The 8,048-nt window shown below is 30.2% G+C and overlaps 1 long non-coding RNA gene across 1 annotated transcript; it reads right to left on the bottom strand.

Annotated features, from left to right (window-relative positions):
- Positions 1–342: 342 nt before the first annotated feature.
- LOC127732080 (uncharacterized) lies at positions 343–7,392 on the bottom strand. Its single transcript, XR_007996050.1, has 2 exons — positions 4,163–7,392; positions 343–3,839 (listed from the first exon to the last, which is right to left on the bottom strand). It is a non-coding gene; the product is annotated as an uncharacterized LOC127732080 (long non-coding RNA).
- Positions 7,393–8,048: the final 656 nt, after the last annotated feature.

The raw sequence follows: 8,048 nt of genomic DNA, 5'->3' as shown, positions 1-8,048 counted from the left end.
CGCTTTTTATAGTTATCAACGACTATGTTATATCTACCAGTTTGCATTGACATGGTTTATAGTAAGCTGACAGCTGATTGACATGGTTCTTAAAAGCAACCATTCTCAAAAAACCATCGTCAAGTAAAATAATAAACTTTTACAATGCCAAACTGAACAGCTAGACCAATCAAACTCAAAGTTCTTGGCCTGTCAAGAAGTAAGGATGACAATTACATCTTGCAAATTTTTGAAGGCCTTATGGGAACATCCACATCATTAGGATTTCGTTTGATAGTTGTTTACTTGGCAATCACAACAAATCTCCTTATTATCATACAAATCAATGAAAACAATACAAAATTTTATTTAAATCATATATTTATTATAAAAATAACATCCTTAGCACTTACAATTTTACAGCTTTATAAAATAATACAAGAAAATATTACTTACAGCTTAACTAATGTTAATTCAGAAATATTGCGTGCATTTTTTATTGTAATTTTTTGAAGAATGGAAATATGCGATTTTAATTATTGTGATTTCAGGAAAATCTGCATAGAGATCAATGTATCAGATATCAGAATGTGAGTTCTTATTATTGTGATACTCACCCAGTGGCATTATTCACATAAATAAAAACCTCACAATAATTTCTGAATTTACAGTATTTGAGAGTGTACAAAAAAATGAATATAATTTGCATTAGATTGCTTGCTAGATGGTCTAATTTGTAAATTAATAAAGATGGTTATTGCATGAATATTTATGAATATTGTCAGAAGTAGATTTGTAAATTGCATGGGCTTGTGTGCGTTATATATATTTTACAAGGGAAAGTATTCGCACCAATATTCATGCTATAACCCTACTTTTGTACAGTAAAGCTCAAAACATTTTTTTGTTTTGCATCATATTTAAAGCTTTATTTGCACTAGTGCAATATGAAACATTATTGCATGTTTACTTTAGGTTATGGTCTGTATGAAATTTGTTGTTGCTATACAAAACTAATTGTAGCTCTTTCAACAAGAGACTCCAAGGAGCCTGTGTTGCTCACCTGATATTTTTGTTTACAATTGATTCATGAAATAATGCAACCATTATACTTTTGCTTTTGTTTCAGAGATATAAGACAAAAACTGCATTTTACCCCTATGTTCTATTTTTAGCCATATCAACCATGTTCGTTGGCAGGCGGGGTCATTGGACACATTTTTGAATCTAATGATGATTGTGGCCAATTTGGTTAAATTTGTCTCAGTAGTTTCAGAGAAGATTTTTGTAAAAGATTACAAAAATTTCTGAAAAATTGACTTTAAAGGGCAATAACTCCTTAAGGGGTCAATTGACAATTTTGGTCATGTTCACTTATTTGTAGATCTTACTTTGCTGAACATTATTGCTGTTTACAGTTTATCTCTATATTAATTTTCAAGATAATAACCAAACCTGCAAAATTTCCTTAAAATTACCAATTTAGGGGCAGCAACCCAACAACAGATTGTCTGAATCGTCTGAAAATTTCAGGGCAGATAGATCTTGACCTGATGAACAAATTTTCCACGTCAGATTTGCTCTAAATACTTTGGTTTCAGAGATATAAGCCAAAATCTACATTTTACCCCTATGTTCTATTTTTAGCCATGTCGGCCATCTTGGTTTGCGGGCTGGGTCATCGGACACATTTTTTTAACTAGATACCCTAATGATGATTGTGGCCAAGTTTGGTTAAATTTGGCCCAGCAGTTTCATTGGGCCAGATGAGCTAAAAATGAGTAAAAATAAATGTAACAGACCGATTTCGGGTTGAGTTCTGTTTTACGAATAAGTTACGCTGGTCGACTATTAGTCAATTGGTGTAAATGACGTCATTGAACAATCAACTCTTACTCTGACATTTAACACAAGCATTGAGACATTGGAAAAGTATAGGAAAATGCACGAATGTGAAAGTTGTCTTTACCTATACTTCCATGGTTCACCTAGCAAAAACACAACTTTTTTCATTTTTCTTTGTAGCGCTATCAAATACCGGTAGATATAATAAGCTATAAAAATTATCTATATAAAATGGTATATAATATAACAATCATGTGCTTTCTCTTGTTAAATTTACAAATGAAAACTACATTTACAATGGGTAAAGCATACCTATCTCTGATCATAGATCGGAGGTCAGGATAATAAACAAATTCTTGCCTGTAATGCTTACAAGCCTATAGCTAACTCTCTGATCACAGATCGGCAGTCAAGTTAATGAACAATAAAATGCTCCGCAGGGCGCAGCTTGATACGACCGCAGAGGTCGAACCCTGAACAGTTGGGGCAAGTATGGACACAACATTCAAGCTTGATACAGCTTTGCATTTGGATTGTGATTAAATATTTGACACAGCATAGGTTTCTGACACAGAATGAATGTGGTCTAAGAACTTAAAAATTTTAAATTGGACATTCACCTATTATGGTCCAATATCCAAAATCTAAATACATGGTTAGATTCAGCATATCAAAGAACCCCAAGAATTCAATTTTTGATGAAATCAAACAAAGTTTAAAATTGGACCCTTTTGACCTCAATGTGGACAAAGTTGATAACGGGGCCCAAAAATCAAAAATCTAAATACATGGTTAGATTCAGCATATCAAAGAACCCCAAGAATTCAATTTTTGATGAAATCAAACAAAGTTTAAAATTGGACCCTTTTGACCTCAATGTGGACAAAGTTGATAACGGGGCCCAAAAATCAAAAATCTAAATACATGGTTAGATTCAGCATATCAAAGAACCCCATATATTCAATTTTTGTTGAAATCAAACAAAGTTTAATTTTGGACCCCGATTTGGACCAACTTGAAAACTGGGCCCATTATCAAAAATCTAAATACATGTTTAGATTCAGCATATCAAAGAACCCTAAGAATTCAATTTTTGTTAAAATCAAACTAAGTTTAATTTTGGACCCTTTGGACCTTAATGTAGACCAATTTGAAAACGGAACCAAAAATTAAGAATCTAAATACACGGTTAGATTCGGCATATCAAAGAACCCCAATAATTTAATTTTTGATGAAATCAAACAAAGTTTAATTTTGGACCCTTTGGACCTCAATGTGGACCAATTTAAAAACGGCGCCCAAAATCCAAAAACTTAATACACGGTTAGATTCAGCATATTAAAGAACCCCAAGAATTCAAGAATAAAACCCCATTGAAATTGGTCAAGAAATAAGCAATTTATACGAAGTATCTTCTTTTGCACAATACTGTGCAATTGAATATTTCCTGCTATTGCGCAATACTGTACAATTGACAATTTCTTGCTATTGCGCAATACTGTGCTATTGGATAATTCTTGCTATTGCGCAATACTGTGCAATTGAAGATTTCTTGCTATTGTGCAATACTGTGCAATTGAAGATTTCTTGCTATTGTGCAATACTGTGCAATTGAAAATTTCTTGCTATTGCGCAATACTTATTATATAAAAATTTACACATCCTGTTTGGTGTGTATCTCCTACCATATCATTATTATTTGCTTTTAAATATAAATCAGAAATAACCAACTTAAAATGGAAAATTTTAAAAGAAAAAAAAAAGGAAAAAAAAAATCCCCCCCCAAATTTTTTGAACCCCCTTATGATTCATCACCCCAAACTCAATCCCAGCCTTCCCTTTGTGGTATGGTACCTTGCAGTACAATTTCAGAGAGATCCATACACTTGAACACAAGTTATTGTCTGGAAACTAAAAAAAATGTGTTTTTTGGCCCCTTTTTGGCCCCAAATTCCTAAACGTTTAGGGCAATTACCCCCAAACTCAATTCCAGCTTTCCCTTTGTGATATGGAACCTTGTAGTACAATTTCAGAAAGATCCATACACTTACACACAAGTTATTATCATGAAACTAGAAAAATGCTTGTTTTTTGCCCCTTTTTTGGTCCCTAATTCCTAATATTTTGAGGCAATTACCCCCAAAATCAATCCCAGCATTCCCTGTGTGATATGGAACCTTGTGGTACAATTTCAGAGAGATCCATACACTTTAACACAAGTTATTGTCTGGAAACTAGAAAAATGCTTATTTTTGGCCCCTTTTTGGCCCCTTATTCCTAAACGTTTTGGGCAATTACCCCCAAACTCAATTCCAGCTTTCTCTTTGTGATATGGAACCTTGTAGTACAATTTCAGAAAGATCCATACACTTACACACAAGTTATTATCATGAAACTAGAAAAATGCTTGTTTTTTGCCCCTTTTTTGGCCCCTAATTCCTAAAATTTTGAGGCAATTACCCCCAAAATCAATCCCAGCATTCCTTTTGTGATATGGAACCTTGTGGTACAATGTCAGAGAGATCCATACACTAACACACAAGTTATGTCTGGAAGTTACAAAAATGCTTATTTTTGGCCCCTTTTGGCCCCTAATTCCTTTACTGTTGGTACCATAACCCCCAAAATCAATCCCAACCTTCCTTTTGTGGTATTGAACCTTATGGTAAAATTTCATAGAGATCCATTGACTTAAACTAAAGTTAGAGTGCGAAAACCAATGTGTCTTCGGACGATGCCGGACGACGACGACGACGACGACGACGACGACGCCAACGTCATACCAATATACGACCACAAAAAATTTTTTGCGGTCGTATAAAAACTAGCAAAGCTATATACCACTATGATATATATTTTCAATTTGTTAATTTTTCCATTTTACAAATTTTTTTAGTTTTTAAAGAAAGAATAATCAACAGTTGAGTTAAAAATTTTTGGCTTAAAAAAAACAGAAATTAGAAAAGGAAAGAAATGCTACTGGTTAAAAAAATCTTGGAGGATTCTTGTACATACATTCAGTCAAATATATATTTTCATGAACAATAATTTGATTAAGAGTTGAAATTTAACAAAGAGGATATACACAGTTGTATAATATAAACTATATATTGTTGTAACTGGCCAATATATGAGACAGTAAATAAAATGAATAATGCTTGACAATTTTTTAAAACTTTTTACCAATAAAACAAAAACATTGTGGTCTAACACAAAACAACCTAATTTTACCACCATATCTAGCCCTGTTAAAATGGAAAATAAATTAAACAACAAAAAAAACCAAAAACAATCTATATATGTATTCAATATAAATGTGTTTGGAATTAATTCTACATGTGATAATAAATTTTTTTATTACATTTTTCATGCATAATGCTATTTACTGTCCTTAGTGTCATGAATTTCATATTCAAGCAGTAGGTGGGTCTTCTTCCATCTTGGATTCTAAGTAGCAGAAACAATTGGTCAAGATGATTAAAGAAATAGGTAAATTTTGATGCAGGGATACCTTTTCATTTAATGAGGAAATTTATATGCTTGTATCTTAATATTAGAACTATTTTCTGAATACCACATATTTTAAATTGATTTACTTTATTTTCATTTGAGCCCTTGAAGAGGAATATGTCATTTAATCTAATTTTATAATGTACAGTAAAAAGTATTTTGTATTAAAGCCAGAAAAAAGTTTGGTGACACCATTTTTCTTTTAATTTTCTAAAAGCATTTCTGACAAGTGAGCTAAAATTAGACTTGAGATAAAACTTTTAAGTTTTTAGTTCTCAAAGACTTTTGAACTGGAAAAAAAAAGGATCTGAAATTTCTGTAAAGTCATGTGAAATGAATCTTATATGTTTTGATTGAATGTTAATATATTCTTATTTTATCGATTGATCATAATTTAGTTCAAGAAATCAATTTTGTTCTAAAATCTAAACATTTTGTCAAAATAAAATATCACATGAAACGTGAAAATTTATTTCTTAAAACTTCTTATCGGCTGGTATCTATATGAAAGTATAAGTATATCAGCTTTGTGCTTATTTCATAATATTTCATGCACATTTTGGAGAGGAAAAAAAAACAAAAAACAAAATAATAAACAAATTCACAAACAGATCTACACGTCAACATACAATTAAAATAAATCCTTAAAAAATAAACTGGCACATCATTATGCTGTTGGCAAGTAAAGCTACAATATATATATATACTTGAAACATAATATCAGAATAAAACAATTAATTAGCACACAGACACATGCATAGCACTTAACATTTATCTGAACACAAATGGAATTCACATTTAAAAACCCTGTGCACTAATTCTCAATTAGGACTGATCCATAAATTAGGGGTGTTCCATTACTAAATTTACAAACATTTTTAAGGTGGAACAGGAGTTATAACTTTTATATAGGCAATTCCTTGATTTCATTTTTTTAACTGTAGGACCTTATGTATCAAACCATTCAATACAGTTTTGCCTTTTTTGATTATCTTAAATTCATTTACAATAAAGTAATTAAAAAAAGAATATATTCTTCAGGTTGAAGAGTTTCTGAAAAGGTGCCATAAAAGACATCATGATCTTTTCTTTATGGAAAAGTCCAAAGTACTCAACAAAAAACAGTATTATCAATCATTCATTACAAAATGATTCAGTACATTTATAATTATAATTTCTGATTAAGATAATTAGCTTTGAAAATATAACATATTAAATGCTGATTTTAAATACATAATTCTACTGGCTTTCTCTGTGACAAACCTATATTGACATGGTTACAGTTTTACATGATTTTAAACTATCATTTGTGATTACAACATTTACAAAAAAAAAAAATACACCTTTATAAATGATCATACACAGTACAACTCCATGGAAACACATCAAATAAGTTTATACTTCCATGACATCCATTTTTGGTTTTGGGTAAATATTAAAAATTCTCAAATCTTGATAACCTCAAAAGTAAATTCTTAATTAACCTTTTTTCATACATAATCTCATGCAGTATTGTGCATTTCATTTAAATTCTCAATACAACAAATAAGGTAAAAAATATTCAAACAATATTTTAGAGAAAGACATTAATTCTGTTATTTGATTTATTTGCATTGTAACAAATTTTCATACATTGAGAAAAAAATGTACTTTTTAGAAATTGTGGTTTCGACAAATACTGCATACAATCTAATAGAAAATTTGTATCATATTGAATATCAGTAAATCTATAAAATCATAGAAAATAGGTAAAAGACAAATGGCACTGAACTAATGACAAATGAACTTCAGTAGCAGGCAAACCTATTTTACAACAACCAAAACCATTTCAAAATTAAGCAAAATAATAAGCATAAAAAAACTCTCCTATTTTACATAAAAAAAAAATAGTAGGAAATAAATAGGGGAAAAAAGACCATGAATCAATAAATTAACATTAAAACATTCTAATTGTCATATCAAAATAGAATTTTTATCACAATATTCAATCCAGTTTAAGTTAGGTTTAGAAATAAAAAAAAATAAAATGATTAATTGATCTTTCATATAAAGATATCAAAAAAAATATTCAATGGTATTACATGTATTTATATTTTTGAAAATAAAGTAAAAATGCCGTTTTGATGACTGTTCTGATATCTTTAAAAAAATGTAACCATTCATTTGTACTCTTTATTTATCTGTTGTAAACATCGTTTTTGAGCAATTTCAGACAGTTTCTTCGCATCAACTATTACACAATGTTATCACTTTAAATATTTCATGGGTATGGCCTAGATGGCTAGTACACATTATTGATGGATAGAAAGACATTGTATTTTTTGCGAGATAAATAATATTACATTGCAAAATTGTGTCTTTTAAACTTGAGGTCAACAAGAATTTTTTTTTTCTGTAAAAAAACATATTTCAATTCTGTAACTGTTTAAACTACTGTGGATTCATATATTTTCATGAATACCAATTTTCATGAATACCAATTTTCATGGATATCAATTTTCATGGGTACCCATTTTCATGGATACCAATTTTCAAGGATACCAATTTTCATAGATAATGAATTTCATGGGAACCAATTTTCATTAACACCAATTTTCATGAATACCAATTTTCATGGATACCAATTTTCATGGGTACCAATTTTCATGGATATCAATTTTCATGGATACCAATGTTCATGGATATCAATTTTCATGAATACCAATTTTCATGGA

The sequence above is a fragment of the Mytilus californianus genome, unplaced genomic scaffold, assembly GCF_021869535.1.
Source record: "Mytilus californianus isolate M0D057914Y unplaced genomic scaffold, xbMytCali1.0.p SCAF_22, whole genome shotgun sequence".
Taxonomy (NCBI): domain Eukaryota; kingdom Metazoa; phylum Mollusca; class Bivalvia; order Mytilida; family Mytilidae; genus Mytilus; species Mytilus californianus.
The sequence above is the reverse complement of the archived record's forward strand: the minus strand, read 5'-3'. Positions and strand labels throughout refer to the sequence as shown.